The 18,200-nt window shown below is 48.9% G+C and overlaps 1 non-coding gene across 1 annotated transcript; it reads right to left on the minus strand.

The window, feature by feature from the left end:
* Positions 1–13,673: 13,673 nt before the first annotated feature.
* Trnaa-ggc (transfer RNA alanine (anticodon GGC)) lies at positions 13,674–13,746 on the minus strand. The gene has a single exon. It is a non-coding gene; the product is annotated as a tRNA-Ala (tRNA).
* Positions 13,747–18,200: the final 4,454 nt, after the last annotated feature.

Raw genomic sequence — 18,200 nt, forward strand, 5'->3', positions numbered from 1 at the left:
CCAAACTTGTCGTCCAACTGCAAAACACTGGGCCACAACAAGTCTCCGCGTCTCCATTGCACTGCGCATACTACGAAACGCTCCCCAAACTTGGCACTCACCCTCGCAGCCGACTTTTCCGACTTTCCACGACGCTCACGCTAGTGACAGCATTATTTATAGTTCGACGTCGCGCCAAAGCGAATGATTACATTTCGCCTACGGTTTAGCCCGCCCTCCTAGTGTGGCTGCTCGGTGTCTGCAGGCAGCGAGGGTCTGCAAGCTTCCTGTGTTCGCACCTATGTCACCTGTGCTTGCTTGTCAGAGACAGACTATCGCAAAACATACAACTCACTCCATGAATTGATTGCTACGGCATCTGTTATCAGCAGTCACAACTAGCAACACCAGTAGCAGCTGACTGCACGCAAAGAATAGGAATGTGCAGTGGGATTTACGTGAACTCGGCGCAAGGCAGATCTTTCCGACATAGGCTTGAGAATCTTACGGGAACACTTGTACTGTTTCTAAATTAAGTGTAGGCGTGGGAGGAGGGTGCTTCCTGCGCACTAATAACAGCACGCTTGTCAATTGTGGACGCTAATCATTCGCTTGTATCTTCCTAGACACATCTGCTGGTTGTGAATTATTCCACTTGCATATCAAGGTGCGCATGTAGGTGTGTTAAAAATTCTGGAGGCACTGGGTATTGATCCCAGTACCTCTCGCATACTAAGCGAGCGCTCTACCATCTGAGCTACGCCCGCCTCCCCCCCCCCCCCCCCCCCCGAAGACTAATGTTGCTACATACAGCCATATAGACGACACAGACCATTGCACTCCCATTATTCAGCAGACAAACACTACTCTCTATGTATCCGTTTGGGTGTCTTTCAGGTTTCGTGCATTCTGTATCGAATCGTAGTTGGCCAAAATGAAAGTGACACGTATAACGTCGAAAATAGAATTCGGACACCGCTCTTAGAAAGACCAACGTGTTGTCCACCCTCTAGACTTCAATGAGGTTAAGCCGCGATACCTAAGACAGATCTGCACTCGATGACACCTCGATAACAGCCGGTCCCCACACTTACGTCTTGCTCTCCTTACGTCAGTATACATCATATCAGTCTGTGACGCTGGCTTTGCAACTTCTTGCGTGCCTTTAGGATCGCCGCAACATCTTGCGTGCCTTTAGGTTCGCCACGACCAACACTTACCATGCACTGACCACAAAAAATGGAGGCGCCGCGGCTTGAACCCTGGACCTTCCACATGCCAAGCAAACGCTCTACCAACTGAGCTACGCCCCATGCACGAGCAAACTGCGCTATTCCCCATTCTGTGCGACTCAGATGCGCACGGACACGATGGTTGGTTGGTTTGTAGCGGTGAAGGGAGCAGAGTACAAAGGCGCGGACCCGTTCATATACACAAAAGTTCCAAGTAGTTTCGATGCTCTAGTATTACAAATGCAAATTCCGTCTGTTTTTAACGTCTTAAATTGAAAGAGCCGTCACAAATTTGCTCCGTTTTCACTCATTGTAGACAATTATACAGCACCTGAGGTAACAAACACATCTCGAGCCCCATTGTGCACTACATTATTTATGCCAACTCAGTGCCTCGCTCTTTACTACTATGTACCAATCTTGTCGTCCAACTGCAAAACACTGGGCCACAACAAGTTTCCGCGTCTCCATTGCACTGCACATATTACGAAACGCTCCCCAAACTTGGCACTCACTATCGCAGCCGACTTTTCTGACTTTCCACGACGCTCACGCTAGTGACAGCATTATTTATAGTTCGACGTCGCGCCAAAGCGAATGAGTACATTTCGCCTACGGCTTAGGCCGCCCTCCTAGTGTGGCGGCTCGGTGTCTGCAGGCAGCGAGGGTCTGCAAGCTTCCTGTGTTCGCACCTATGTCACCTGTGCTTGCTTGTCAGAGACAGACTATCGCAAAACATACAACTCACTCCATGAATTGATTGCTACGGCATCTGTTATCAGCAGTCACAACTAGTAACACCAGTAGCAGCTGACTGCACGCAAAGAATAGGAATGTGCAGTGGGATTTACGTGAACTCGGCGCAAGGCAGATCTTTCCGACATAGGCTTGAGAATCTTACGGGAACACTTGTACTGTTTCTAAATTAAGTGTAGGCGTGGGAGGAGGGTGCTTCCTGCGCACTAATAACAGCACGCTTGTCAATTGTGGATGCTAATCATTCGCTTGTATCTTCCTAGACACATCTGCTGGTTGTGAATTATTCCACTTGCATATCAAGGTGCGCATGTAGGTGTGTTAAAAATTCTGGAGGCACTGGGTATTGATCCCAGTACCTCTCGCATACTAAGCGAGCGCTCTACCATCTGAGCTACGCCCGCCCCCCCGAAGACTGATAGTGCTACATACAGCCATATAGACGACACAGACCCTTGCACTCCCATTATTCAGCAGACAAACACTACTCTCTATGTATCCGTTAGGGTGCTTTCAGGTTTCGTGCATTCTGTATCGAATCGTAGTTGGCCACAATGAAAGTGGCACGTATAACGTCGAAAATAGAATTCGGACACCGCTCTGAGTAAGACCAACGTGTTGTCCACCCTCTAGACTTCAATGAGGTTAAGCCGCGATACCTAAGACAGAACTGCACTCGGTGACACCTCGATAACAGCCGGTCCCCACACTTACATCTTGCTCTCCTTACGTCAGTATACATCATATCAGTCTGTGACGCTGGCTTTGCAACATCTTGCGTGCCTTTAGGTTCGCCGCGACCAACACTTACCATGCACTGACCACAAAAAATGGAGGCGCCGCCGCTTGAACCCTGGACCTTTGACATGCCAAGCGAACGCTCTACCAACTGAGCTACGCCCCATGCACGAGCAAACTGCGCTATTCCCCATTGTTTGCGACTCAGATGCGCACGGACACGATGGTTGGTTGGTTTGTAGCGGTGAAGGGAGCAGAGTACAAAGGCGCGGACCCGTTCATATACACAAAAGTTCCAAGTAGTTTCGATGCTCTGGTATTACAAATGCAAATTCCGTCTGTTTTTTACGTCTTAAATTGAAAGAGCCGTCACAAATTGCTCCTTTTTCACTCATTGTAGACAATTATACAGCACCTGAGGTAACAAACACATCTCGAGCCCCATTGTGCACTACATTATTTATGCCAACTCAGTGCCTCGCTCTTTACTACTGTGTACCAATCTTGTCGTCCAACTGCAAAACACTGGGCCACAACAAGTTTCCGCGTCTCCATTGCACTGCGCATACTACGAAACGCTCCCCAAACTTGGCACTCACCCTCGCAGCCGACTTTTCCGACTTTCCACGACGCTCACGCTAGTGACAGCATTATTTATTGTTCGATTTCGCGCCAAAGCGAATGAGCACAATTCGCCTACGGCTTAGGCCGCCCTCCTAGTGTGGCTGCTCGGTGTCTGCAGGCAGCGAGGGTCTGCAAGCTTCCTGTGTTCGCACCTATGTCACCTGTGCTTGCTTGTCAGAGACAGACTATCGCAAAACATACAACTCACTCCATGAATTGATTGCTACGGCATCTGTTATCAGCAGTCATAACTAACAACACCAGTAGCAGCTGACTGCACGCAAAGAATAGGAATGTGCAGTGGGATTTACGTGAACTCGGCGCAAGCTTGTATCTTCCTAGACACATCTGCTGGCTGTGAATTATTCCACTTGCATATCAAGGTGCGCATGTAGGTGTGTTAAAAATTCTGGAGGCACTGGGTATTGATCGCAGTACCTCTCGCATACTAAGCGAGCGCTCTACCATCTGAGCTACGCCCGCCCCCCCGAAGTCTGATAGTGCTACATACAGCCATATAGACGACACAGACCCTTGCACTCCCATTATTCAGCAGACAAACACTACTCTCTATGTATCCGTTAGGGTGCTTTCAGGTTTCGTGCATTCTGTATCGAATCGTAGTTGGCCACAATGAAAGTGGCACGTATAACGTCGAAAATAGAATTCGGACACCGCTCTGAGTAAGACCAACGTGTTGTCCACCCTCTAGACTTCAATGAGGTTAAGCCGCGATACCTAAGACAGAACTGCACTCGGTGACACCTCGATAACAGCCGGTCCCCACACTTACATCTTGCTCTCCTTACGTCAGTATACATCATATCAGTCTGTGACGCTGGCTTTGCAACTTCTTGCGTGCCTTTAGGATCGCCGCAACATCTTGCGTGCCTTTAGGTTCGCCACGACCAACACTTACCATGCACTGACCACAAAAAATGGAGGCGCCGCGGCTTGAACCCTGGACCTTCCACATGCCAAGCGAACGCTCTACCAACTGAGCTACGCCCCATGCACGAGCACACTGCGCTATTCCCCATTCTGTGCGACTCAGATGCGCACGGACACGATGGTTGGTTGGTTTGTAGCGGTGAAGGGAGCAGAGTACAAAGGCGCGGACCCGTTCATATACACAAAAGTTCCAAGTAGTTTCGATGCTCTAGTATTACAAATGCAAATTCCGTCTGTTTTTAACGTCTTAAATTGAAAGAGCCGTCACAAATTGCTCCGTTTTCACTCATTGTAGACAATTATACAGCACCTGAGGTAACAAACACATCTCGAGCCCCATTGTGCACTACATTATTTATGCCAACTCAGTGCCTCGCTCTTTACTACTGTGTACCAATCTTGTCGTCCAACTGCAAAACACTGGGCCACAACAAGTTTCCGCGTCTCCATTGCACTGCACATACTACGAAACGCTCCCCAAACTTGGCACTCACCCTCGCAGCCGACTTTTCCGACTTTCCACGACGCTCACGCTAGTGACAGCATTATTTATAGTTCGACGTCGCGCCAAAGCGAATGAGTACATTTCGCCTACGGCTTAGGCCGCCCTCCTAGTGTGGCTGCTCGGTGTCTGCAGGCAGCGAGGGTCTGCAAGCTTCCTGTGTTCGCACCTATGTCACCTGTGCTTGCTTGTCAGAGACAGACTATCGCAAAACATACAACTCACTCCATGAATTGATTGCTACGGCATCTGTTATCAGCAGTCACAACTAGCAACACCAGTAGCAGCTGACTGCACGCAAAGAATAGGAATGTGCAGTGGGATTTACGTGAACTCGGCGCAAGGCAGATCTTTCCGACATAGGCTTGAGAATCTTACGGGAACACTTGTACTGTTTCTAAATTAAGTGTAGGCGTGGGAGGAGGGTGCTTCCTGCGCACTAATAACAGCACGCTTGTCAATTGTGGATGCTAATCATTCGCTTGTATCTTCCTAGACACATCTGCTGGTTGTGAATTATTCCACTTGCATATCAAGGTGCGCATGTAGGTGTGTTAAAAATTCTGGAGGCACTGGGTATTGATCGCAGTACCTCTCGCATACTAAGCGAGCGCTCTACCATCTGAGCTACGCCCGCCCACCCCCGAAGACTAATGGTGCTACATACAGCCATATAGACGACACAGACCCTTGCACTCCCATTATTCAGCAGACAAACACTACTCTCTATGTATCCGTTTGGGTGTCTTTCAGGTTTCGTGCATTCTGTATCGAATCGTAGTTGGCCAAAATGAAAGTGGCACGTATAACGTCGAAAATAGAATTCGGACACCGCTCTTAGTAAGACCAACGTGTTGTCCACCCTCTAGACTTCAATGAGGTTAAGCCGCGATACCTAAGACAGATCTGCACTCGATGACACCTCGATAACAGCCGGTCCCCACACTTACATCTTGCTCTCCTTACGTCACTATACATCATATCAGTCTGTGACGCTGGCTTTGCAACATCTTGCGTGCCTTTAGGTTCGCCGCGACCAACACTTACCATGCACTGACCACAAAAAATGGAGACGCCGCCGCTTGAACCCTGGACCTTTCACATGCCAAGCGAACGCTCTACCAACTGAGCTACGCCCCATGCACGAGCAAACTGCGCTATTCCCCATTCTTTGCGACTCAGATGCGCACGGACACGATGGTTGGTTGGTTTGTAGCGGTGAAGGGAGCAGAGTACAAAGGCGCGGACCCGTTCATATACACAAAAGTTCCAAGTAGTTTCGATGCTCTGGTATTACAAATGCAAATTCCGTCTGTTTTTAACGTCTTAAATTGAAAGAGCCGTCACAAATTGCTCTGTTTTCACTCCTTGTCGACAATTATACAGCACCTGAGGTAACAAACACATTTCGAGCCCCATTGTGCACTACATTATTTATGCCAACTCAGTGCCTCGCTCTTTACTACTGTGTACCAATCTTGTCGTCCAACTGCAAAACACTGGGCCACAACAAGTTTCCGCGTCTCCATTGCACTGCGCATACTACGAAACGCTCCCCAAACTTGGCACTCACCCTCGCAGCCGACTTTTCCGACTTTCCACGACGCTCACGCTAGTGACAGCATTATTTATAGTTCGACGTCGCGCCAAAGCGAATGATTACATTTCGCCTACGGTTTAGCCCGCCCTCCTAGTGTGGCTGCTCGGTGTCTGCAGGCAGCGAGGGTCTGCAAGCTTCCTGTGTTCGCACCTATGTCACCTGTGCTTGCTTGTCAGAGACAGACTATCGCAAAACATACAACTCACTCCATGAATTGATTGCTACGGCATCTGTTATCAGCAGTCACAACTAGCAACACCAGTAGCAGCTGACTGCACGCAAAGAATAGGAATGTGCAGTGGGATTTACGTGAACTCGGCGCAAGGCAGATCTTTCCGACATAGGCTTGAGAATCTTACGGGAACACTTGTACTGTTTCTAAATTAAGTGTAGGCGTGGGAGGAGGGTGCTTCCTGCGCACTAATAACAGCACGCTTGTCAATTGTGGACGCTAATCATTCGCTTGTATCTTCCTAGACACATCTGCTGGTTGTGAATTATTCCACTTGCATATCAAGGTGCGCATGTAGGTGTGTTAAAAATTCTGGAGGCACTGGGTATTGATCCCAGTACCTCTCGCATACTAAGCGAGCGCTCTACCATCTGAGCTACGCCCGCCTCCCCCCCCCCCCCCCCCCGAAGACTAATGTTGCTACATACAGCCATATAGACGACACAGACCATTGCACTCCCATTATTCAGCAGACAAACACTACTCTCTATGTATCCGTTTGGGTGTCTTTCAGGTTTCGTGCATTCTGTATCGAATCGTAGTTGGCCAAAATGAAAGTGACACGTATAACGTCGAAAATAGAATTCGGACACCGCTCTTAGAAAGACCAACGTGTTGTCCACCCTCTAGACTTCAATGAGGTTAAGCCGCGATACCTAAGACAGATCTGCACTCGATGACACCTCGATAACAGCCGGTCCCCACACTTACGTCTTGCTCTCCTTACGTCAGTATACATCATATCAGTCTGTGACGCTGGCTTTGCAACTTCTTGCGTGCCTTTAGGATCGCCGCAACATCTTGCGTGCCTTTAGGTTCGCCACGACCAACACTTACCATGCACTGACCACAAAAAATGGAGGCGCCGCGGCTTGAACCCTGGACCTTCCACATGCCAAGCAAACGCTCTACCAACTGAGCTACGCCCCATGCACGAGCAAACTGCGCTATTCCCCATTCTGTGCGACTCAGATGCGCACGGACACGATGGTTGGTTGGTTTGTAGCGGTGAAGGGAGCAGAGTACAAAGGCGCGGACCCGTTCATATACACAAAAGTTCCAAGTAGTTTCGATGCTCTAGTATTACAAATGCAAATTCCGTCTGTTTTTAACGTCTTAAATTGAAAGAGCCGTCACAAATTTGCTCCGTTTTCACTCATTGTAGACAATTATACAGCACCTGAGGTAACAAACACATCTCGAGCCCCATTGTGCACTACATTATTTATGCCAACTCAGTGCCTCGCTCTTTACTACTATGTACCAATCTTGTCGTCCAACTGCAAAACACTGGGCCACAACAAGTTTCCGCGTCTCCATTGCACTGCACATAATACGAAACGCTCCCCAAACTTGGCACTCACTATCGCAGCCGACTTTTCTGACTTTCCACGACGCTCACGCTAGTGACAGCATTATTTATAGTTCGACGTCGCGCCAAAGCGAATGAGTACATTTCGCCTACGGCTTAGGCCGCCCTCCTAGTGTGGCGGCTCGGTGTCTGCAGGCAGCGAGGGTCTGCAAGCTTCCTGTGTTCGCACCTATGTCACCTGTGCTTGCTTGTCAGAGACAGACTATCGCAAAACATACAACTCACTCCATGAATTGATTGCTACGGCATCTGTTATCAGCAGTCACAACTAGTAACACCAGTAGCAGCTGACTGCACGCAAAGAATAGGAATGTGCAGTGGGATTTACGTGAACTCGGCGCAAGGCAGATCTTTCCGACATAGGCTTGAGAATCTTACGGGAACACTTGTACTGTTTCTAAATTAAGTGTAGGCGTGGGAGGAGGGTGCTTCCTGCGCACTAATAACAGCACGCTTGTCAATTGTGGATGCTAATCATTCGCTTGTATCTTCCTAGACACATCTGCTGGTTGTGAATTATTCCACTTGCATATCAAGGTGCGCATGTAGGTGTGTTAAAAATTCTGGAGGCACTGGGTATTGATCCCAGTACCTCTCGCATACTAAGCGAGCGCTCTACCATCTGAGCTACGCCCGCCCCCCCGAAGACTGATAGTGCTACATACAGCCATATAGACGACACAGACCCTTGCACTCCCATTATTCAGCAGACAAACACTACTCTCTATGTATCCGTTAGGGTGCTTTCAGGTTTCGTGCATTCTGTATCGAATCGTAGTTGGCCACAATGAAAGTGGCACGTATAACGTCGAAAATAGAATTCGGACACCGCTCTGAGTAAGACCAACGTGTTGTCCACCCTCTAGACTTCAATGAGGTTAAGCCGCGATACCTAAGACAGAACTGCACTCGGTGACACCTCGATAACAGCCGGTCCCCACACTTACATCTTGCTCTCCTTACGTCAGTATACATCATATCAGTCTGTGACGCTGGCTTTGCAACATCTTGCGTGCCTTTAGGTTCGCCGCGACCAACACTTACCATGCACTGACCACAAAAAATGGAGGCGCCGCCGCTTGAACCCTGGACCTTTCACATGCCAAGCGAACGCTCTACCAACTGAGCTACGCCCCATGCACGAGCAAACTGCGCTATTCCCCATTGTTTGCGACTCAGATGCGCACGGACACGATGGTTGGTTGGTTTGTAGCGGTGAAGGGAGCAGAGTACAAAGGCGCGGACCCGTTCATATACACAAAAGTTCCAAGTAGTTTCGATGCTCTGGTATTACAAATGCAAATTCCGTCTGTTTTTAACGTCTTAAATTGAAAGAGCCGTCACAAATTGCTCCTTTTTCACTCATTGTAGACAATTATACAGCACCTGAGGTAACAAACACATCTCGAGCCCCATTGTGCACTACATTATTTATGCCAACTCAGTGCCTCGCTCTTTACTACTGTGTACCAATCTTGTCGTCCAACTGCAAAACACTGGGCCACAACAAGTTTCCGCGTCTCCATTGCACTGCGCATACTACGAAACGCTCCCCAAACTTGGCACTCACCCTCGCAGCCGACTTTTCCGACTTTCCACGACGCTCACGCTAGTGACAGCATTATTTATTGTTCGATTTCGCGCCAAAGCGAATGAGCACAATTCGCCTACGGCTTAGGCCGCCCTCCTAGTGTGGCTGCTCGGTGTCTGCAGGCAGCGAGGGTCTGCAAGCTTCCTGTGTTCGCACCTATGTCACCTGTGCTTGCTTGTCAGAGACAGACTATCGCAAAACATACAACTCACTCCATGAATTGATTGCTACGGCATCTGTTATCAGCAGTCACAACTAGCAACACCAGTAGCAGCTGACTGCACGCAAAGAATAGGAATGTGCAGTGGGATTTACGTGAACTCGGCGCAAGGCAGATCTTTCCGACATAGGCTTGAGAATCTTACGGGAACACTTGTACTGTTTCTAAATTAAGTGTAGGCGTGGGAGGAGGGTGCTTCCTGCGCACTAATAACAGCACGCTTGTCAATTGTGGATGCTAATCATTCGCTTGTATCTTCCTAGACACATCTGCTGGTTGTGAATTATTCCACTTGCATATCAAGGTGCGCATGTAGGTGTGTTAAAAATTCTGGAGGCACTGGGTATTGATCGCAGTACCTCTCGCATACTAAGCGAGCGCTCTACCATCTGAGCTACGCCCGCCCACCCCCGAAGACTAATGGTGCTACATACAGCCATATAGACGACACAGACCCTTGCACTCCCATTATTCAGCAGACAAACACTACTCTCTATGTATCCGTTTGGGTGTCTTTCAGGTTTCGTGCATTCTGTATCGAATCGTAGTTGGCCAAAATGAAAGTGGCACGTATAACGTCGAAAATAGAATTCGGACACCGCTCTTAGTAAGACCAACGTGTTGTCCACCCTCTAGACTTCAATGAGGTTAAGCCGCGATACCTAAGACAGATCTGCACTCGATGACACCTCGATAACAGCCGGTCCCCACACTTACATCTTGCTCTCCTTACGTCAGTATACATCATATCAGTCTGTGACGCTGGCTTTGCAACATCTTGCGTGCCTTTAGGTTCGCCGCGACCAACACTTACCATGCACTGACCACAAAAAATGGAGACGCCGCCGCTTGAACCCTGGACCTTTCACATGCCAAGCGAACGCTCTACCAACTGAGCTACGCCCCATGCACGAGCAAACTGCGCTATTCCCCATTCTTTGCGACTCAGATGCGCACGGACACGATGGTTGGTTGGTTTGTAGCGGTGAAGGGAGCAGAGTACAAAGGCGCGGACCCGTTCATATACACAAAAGTTCCAAGTAGTTTCGATGCTCTGGTATTACAAATGCAAATTCCGTCTGTTTTTAACGTCTTAAATTGAAAGAGCCGTCACAAATTGCTCTGTTTTCACTCCTTGTCGACAATTATACAGCACCTGAGGTAACAAACACATTTCGAGCCCCATTGTGCACTACATTATTTATGCCAACTCAGTGCCTCGCTCTTTACTACTGTGTACCAATCTTGTCGTCCAACTGCAAAACACTGGGCCACAACAAGTTTCCGCGTCTCCATTGCACTGCGCATACTACGAAACGCTCCCCAAACTTGGCACTCACCCTCGCAGCCGACTTTTCCGACTTTCCACGACGCTCACGCAACGCTCACGCTAGTGACAGCATTATTTATAGTTAGACGTCGCGCCAAAGCGAATGAGCACAATTCGCCTACGGCTTAGGCCGCCCTCCTAGTGTGGCTGCTCGGTGTCTGCAGGCAGCGAGGGTCTGCAAGCTTCCTGTGTTCGCACCTATGTCACCTGTGCTTGCTTGTCAGAGACAGACTATCGCAAAACATACAACTCACTCCATGAATTGATTGCTACGGCATCTGTTATCAGCAGTCACAACTAACAACACCAGTAGCAGCTGACTGCACGCAAAGAATAGGAATGTGCAGTGGGATTTACGTGAACTCGGCGCATGCTTGTATCTTCCTAGACACATCTGCTGGCTGTGAATTATTCCACTTGCATATCAAGGTGCGCATGCAGGTGTGTTAAAAATTCTGGAGGCACTGTTTATTGATCCCAGTACCTCTCGCATACTAAGCGAGCACTCTACCATCTGTGCTACGCCCGCCCCCCCGAAGACTGATGGTGCTACATACAGCCATATAGACGACACAGACCCTTGCACTCCCATTATTCAGCAGACAAACACTACTCTCTATGTATCCGTTAGGGTGCTTTCAGGTTTCGTGCATTCTGTATCGAATCGTAGTTGGCCACAATGAAAGTGGCACGTATAACGTCGAAAATAGAATTCGGACACCGCTCTGAGTAAGACCAACGTGTTGTCCACCCTCTAGACTTCAATGAGGTTAAGCCGCGATACCTAAGACAGAACTGCACTCGGTGACACCTCGATAACAGCCGGTCCCCACACTTACATCTTGCTCTCCTTACGTCAGTATACATCATATCAGTCTGTGACGCTGGCTTTGCAACATCTTGCGTGCCTTTAGGTTCGCCGCGACCAACACTTACCATGCACTGACCACAAAAAATGGAGGCGCCGCGGCTTGAACCCTGGACCTTTCACATGCCAAGCGAACGCTCTACCAACTGAGCTACGCCCCATGCACGAGCAAACTGCGCTATTCCCCATTGTTTGCGACTCAGATGCGCACGGACACGATGGTTGGTTGGTTTGTAGCGGTGAAGGGAGCAGAGTACAAAGGCGCGGACCCGTTCATATACACAAAAGTTCCAAGTAGTTTCGCTGCTCTGGTATTACAAATGCAAATTCCGTCTGTTTTTAACGTCTTAAATTGAAAGAGCCGTCACAAATTGCTCCGTTTTCACTCCTTGTCGACAATTATACAGCACCTGAGGTAACAAACACATCTCGAGCCCCATTGTGCACTACATTATTTATGCCAACTCAGTGCCTCGCTCTTTACTACTGTGTACCAATCTTGTCGTCCAACTGCAAAACACTGGGCCACAACAAGTTTCCGCGTCTCCATTGCACTGCGCATACTACGAAACGCTCCCCAAACTTGGCACTCACCCTCGCAGCCGACTTTTCCGACTTTCCACGACGCTCACGCAACGCTCACGCTAGTGACAGCATTATTTATAGTTCGACGTCGCGCCAAAGCGAATGAGCACATTTCGCCTACGGCTTAGGCCGCCCTCCTAGTGTGGCTGCTCGGTGTCTGCAGGCAGCGAGGGTCTGCAAGCTTCCTGTGTTCGCACCTATGTCACCTGTGCTTGCTTGTCAGAGACAGACTACCGCAAAACATACAACTCACTCCATGAATTGATTGCTACGGCATCTGTTATCAGCAGTCACAACTAACAACACCAGTAGCAGCTGACTGCATGCAAAGAATAGGAATGTGCAGTGGAATTTACGTGAACTCAGCGCAAGGCAGATCTTTCCGACATAGGCTTGAGAATCTTACAGGAACACTTGTACTGTTTCTAAATTAAGTGTAGGCGTGGGAGGAGGGTGCTTCCTGCGCACTAATAACAGCACGCTTGTCAATTGTGGATGCTAATCATTCGCTTGTATCTTCCTAGACACATCTGCTGGTTGTGAATTATTCCACTTGCATGGCAAGGTACGCATGTAGGTGTGTTAAAAATTCTGGAGGCACTGGTTATTGATCCCAGTTCCTGTCGCATACTAAGCGGGCGCTCTACCATCTGAGCTACGCCCGCCGCCCCGAAGACTAATGGTGCTACATACAGCCATATAGACGACACAGACCCTTGCACTCCCATTATTCAGCAGACAAACACTACTCTCTATGTATCCGTTAGGGTGTCTTTCAGGTTTCGTGCATTATGTATCGAATCGTAGTTGGCCACAATGAAAGTGGCACGTATAACGTCGATAATAGAATTCGGACACCGCTCTGAGTAAGACCAACGTGTTGTCCACCCTCTAGACTTCAATGAGGTTAAGCCGCGATACCTAAGACAGATCTGCACTCGATGACACCTCGATAACAGCCGGTCCCCACACTTACATCTTGCTCTCCTTACGTCAGTATACATCATATCAGTCTGTGACGCTGGCTTTGCAACATCTTGCGTGCCTTTAGGTTCGCCGCGATCAACACTTACCATGCACTGACAACAAAATACTGTGGCGCCGCGGCTTGAACCCTGGACCTTTCACATGCCAAGCGAACGCTCTACCAACTGAGCTACGCCCCATGCACGAGCAAACTGCGCTATTCCCCATTCTTTGCGACTCAGATGCGCACGGACACGATGGTTGGTTGGTTTGTAGCGGTGAAGGGAGCAGAGTACAAAGGCGCGGACCCGTTCATATACACAAAAGTTCCAAGTAGTTTCGATGCTCTGGTATTACAAATGCAAATTCCGTCTGTTTTTAACGTCTTAAATTGAAAGAGCCGTCACAAATTGCTCCGTTTTCACTCCTTGACGACAATCATACAGCACCTGAGGTAACAAACACATCTCGAGCCCCATTGTGCACTCCATTATTCATGCCAACTCAGTGCCTCGCTCTTTACTACTGTGTACCAATCTTGTCGTCCAACTGCAAAACACTGGGCCACAATAAGTTTCCGCGTCTCCATTGCACTGCGCATACTACGAAACGCTCCCCAAACTTGGCACTCACCCTCGCAGCCGACTTTTCCGACTTTCCACGACGCTCACGCTAGTGACAGCATTATTTATAGTTCGACGTCGCGCCAAAGCGAATGAGCACATTTCGCCTACGGCTTAGGCCGCCCTCCTAGTGTGGCTGCTCGGTGTCTGCAGGCAGCGAGGGTCTGCAAGCTTCCTGTGTTCGCACCTATGTCACCTGTGCTTGCTTGTCAGAGACAGACTACCGCAAAACATACAACTCACTCCATGAATTGATTGCTACGGCATCTGTTATCAGCAGTCACAACTAACAACACCAGTAGCAGCTGACTGCATGCAAAGAATAGGAATGTGCAGTGGAATTTACGTGAACTCAGCGCAAGGCAGATCTTTCCGACATAGGCTTGAGAATCTTACAGGAACACTTGTACTGTTTCTAAATTAAGTGTAGGCGTGGGAGGAGGGTGCTTCCTGCTCACTAATAACAGCACGCTTGTCAATTGTGGATGCTAATAATTCGCTTGTATCTTCCTAGACACATCTGCTGGTTGTGAATTATTCCACTTGCATGGCAAGGTACGCATGTAGGTGTGTTAAAAATCCTGGAGGCACTGGGTATTGATCCCAGTTCCTCTCGCATACTAAGCGAGCGCTCTACCATCTGAGCTACGCCCGCCGCCCCGAAGACTAATGGTGCTACATACAGCCATATAGACGACACAGACCCTTGCACTCCCATTATTCAGCAGACAAACACTACTCTCTATGTATCCGTTATGGTGTCTTTCAGGTTTCGTGCATTATGTATCGAATCGTAGTTGGCCACAATGAAAGTGGCACGTATAACGTCGATAATAGAATTCGGACACCGCTCTGAGTAAGACCAACGTGTTGTCCACCCTCTAGACTTCAATGAGGTTAAGCCGCGATACCTAAGACAGATCTGCACTCGATGACACCTCGATAACAGCCGGTCCCCACACTTACATCTTGCTCTCCTTACGTCAGTATACATCATATCAGTCTGTGACGCTGGCTTTGCAACATCTTGCGTGCCTTTAGGTTCGCCGCGATCAACACTTACCATGCACTGACAACAAAATATGGAGGCGCCGCGGCTTGAACCCTCGACCTTTCACATGCCAAGCGAACGCTCTACCAACTGAGCTACGCCCCATGCACGAGCAAACTGCGCTATTCCCCATTCTTTGCGACTCAGATGCGCACGGACACGATGGTTGGTTGGTTTGTAGCGGTGAAGGGAGCAGAGTACAAAGGCGCGGACCCGTTCATATAGACAAAAGTTCCAAGTAGTTTCGATGCTCTGGTATTACAAATGCAAATTCCGTCTGTTTTTAACGTCTTAAATTCAAAGAGCCGTCACAAATTGCTCCGTTTTCACTCCTTGACGACAATCATACAGCACCTGAGGTAACAAACACATCTCGAGCCCCATTGTGCACTCCATTATTCATGCCAACTCAGTGCCTCGCTCTTTACTACTGTGTACCAATCTTGTCGTCCAACTGCAAAACACTGGGCCACAACAAGTTTCCGCGTCTCCATTGCACTGCGCATACTACGAAACGCTCCCCAAACTTGGCACTCACCCTCGCAGCCGACTTTTCCGACTTTCCACGACGCTCACGCTAGTGACAGCATTATTTATAGTTCGACGTCGCGCCAAAGCGAATGAGCACAATTCGCCTACGGCTTAGGCCGCCCTCCAAGTGTGGCTGCTCGGTGTCTGCAGGCAGCGATGGTCTGCAAGCTTCCTGTGTTCGCACCTATGTCACCTGTGCTTGCTTGTCAGAGACAGACTATCGCAAAACATACAACTCACTCCATGAATTGATTGCTACGGCATCTGTTATCAGCAGTCACAACTAACAACACCAGTAGCAGCTGACTGCACGCAAAGAATAGGAATGTGCAGTGGGATTTACGTGAACTCGGCGCAAGGCAGATCTTTCCGACATAGGCTTGAGAATCTTACGGGAACACTTGTACTGTTTCTAAATTAAGTGTAGGCGTGGGAGGAGGGTGCTTCCTGCGCACTAATAACAGCACGCTTGTCAATTGTGGATGCTAATCATTCGCTTGTATCTTCCTAGACACATCTGCTGGTTGTGAATTATTCCACTTGCATATCAAGGTGCGCATGTAGGTGTGTTAAAAATTCTGGAGGCACTGGGTATTGATCCCAGTACCTCTCGCATACTAAGCGAGCGCTCTACCATCTGAGCTACGCCCGCCCCCCGAAGACTAATGGTGCTACATACAGCCATATAGACGACACAGACCCTTGCACTCCCATTATTCAGCAGACAAACACTACTCTCTATGTATCCGTTTGGGTGTCTTTCAGGTTTCGTGCATTCTGTATCGAATCGTAGTTGGCCAAAATGAAAGTGGCACGTATAACGTCGAAAATAGAATTCGGACACCGCTCTTAGTAAGACCAACGTGTTGTCCACCCTCTAGACTTCAATGAGGTTAAGCCGCGATACCTAAGACAGATCTGCACTCGATGACACCTCGATAACAGCCGGTCCCCACACTTACATCTTGCTCTCCTTACGTCAGTATACATCATATCAGTCTGTGACGCTGGCTTTGCAACATCTTGCGTGCCTTTAGGTTCGCCGCGACCAACACTTACCATGCACTGACCACAAAAAATGGAGGCGCCGCCGCTTGAACCCTGGACCTTTCACATGCCAAGCGAACGCTCTACCAACTGAGCTACGCCCCATGCACGAGCAAACTGCGCTATTCCCCATTCTTTGCGACTCAGATGCGCACGGACACGATGGTTGGTTGGTTTGTAGCGGTGAAGGGAGCAGAGTACAAAGGCGCGGACCCGTTCATATACACAAAAGTTCCAAGTAGTTTCGATGCTCTGGTATTACAAATGCAAATTCCGTCTGTTTTTAACGTCTTAAATTGAAAGAGCCGTCACAAATTGCTCCGTTTTCACTCCTTGACGACAATCATACAGCACCTGAGGTAACAAACACATCTCGAGCCCCATTGTGCACTCCATTATTCATGCCAACTCAGTGCCTCGCTCTTTACTACTGTGTACCAATCTTGTCGTCCAACTGCAAAACACTGGGCCACAATAAGTTTCCGCGTCTCCATTGCACTGCGCATACTACGAAACGCTCCCCAAACTTGGCACTCACCCTCGCAGCCGACTTTTCCGACTTTCCACGACGCTCACGCTAGTGACAGCATTATTTATAGTTCGACGTCGCGCCAAAGCGAATGAGCACATTTCGCCTACGGCTTAGGCCGCCCTCCTAGTGTGGCTGCTCGGTGTCTGCAGGCAGCGAGGGTCTGCAAGCTTCCTGTGTTCGCACCTATGTCACCTGTGCTTGCTTGTCAGAGACAGACTACCGCAAAACATACAACTCACTCCATGAATTGATTGCTACGGCATCTGTTATCAGCAGTCACAACTAACAACACCAGTAGCAGCTGACTGCATGCAAAGAATAGGAATGTGCAGTGGAATTTACGTGAACTCAGCGCAAGGCAGATCTTTCCGACATAGGCTTGAGAATCTTACAGGAACACTTGTACTGTTTCTAAATTAAGTGTAGGCGTGGGAGGAGGGTGCTTCCTGCGCACTAATAACAGCACGCTTGTCAATTGTGGATGCTAATAATTCGCTTGTATCTTCCTAGACACATCTGCTGGTTGTGAATTATTCCACTTGCATGGCAAGGTACGCATGTAGGTGTGTTAAAAATCCTGGAGGCACTGGGTATTGATCCCAGTTCCTCTCGCATACTAAGCGAGCGCTCTACCATCTGAGCTACGCCCGCCGCCCCGAAGACTAATGGTGCTACATACAGCCATATAGACGACACAGACCCTTGCACTCCCATTATTCAGCAGACAAACACTACTCTCTATGTATCCGTTATGGTGTCTTTCAGGTTTCGTGCATTATGTATCGAATCGTAGTTGGCCACAATGAAAGTGGCACGTATAACGTCGATAATAGAATTCGGACACCGCTCTGAGTAAGACCAACGTGTTGT

The sequence above is a fragment of the Schistocerca gregaria genome, chromosome 9 (assembly GCF_023897955.1).
Source record: "Schistocerca gregaria isolate iqSchGreg1 chromosome 9, iqSchGreg1.2, whole genome shotgun sequence".
In the NCBI taxonomy this organism is placed as follows: domain Eukaryota; kingdom Metazoa; phylum Arthropoda; class Insecta; order Orthoptera; family Acrididae; genus Schistocerca; species Schistocerca gregaria.